Raw genomic sequence first — 342 nt, 5'->3', positions numbered from 1 at the left:
TGTGTGTGTGTGTGTGTGTGTGTGTGTGTGTGTGTGTGTGTGTGTGTGTGTGTGTGTGTGTACACAAAGGGTTTGAAATGCCCTTTGTGTGTGTAAGTTTACACATATACACATTTTATTTACACTATGTAAATGAGAAGTAGAAAAACAGTTTCTGAAACTTTTCAAAGCGGTGTGAAGGTGGAGCTTTCGACTTAGGGGGATTGTTTGCACATACTAGATTAAGTACATACTAAATCAAATCTCAGCATGATGCCATAATGATCTGTGAGCAGCATTATGGCATCATGCTGATATATGAGAATGTCAGAAGGAGTTTCTGTGTCTTTGTGGAGTCAGAGA

Source organism: Haplochromis burtoni, unplaced genomic scaffold, assembly GCF_018398535.1.
Source record: "Haplochromis burtoni strain Fernald_Lab_line unplaced genomic scaffold, NCSU_Asbu1 Contig_1068, whole genome shotgun sequence".
Taxonomy (NCBI): domain Eukaryota; kingdom Metazoa; phylum Chordata; class Actinopteri; order Cichliformes; family Cichlidae; genus Haplochromis; species Haplochromis burtoni.
This window is presented reverse-complemented; position numbering follows the sequence as displayed.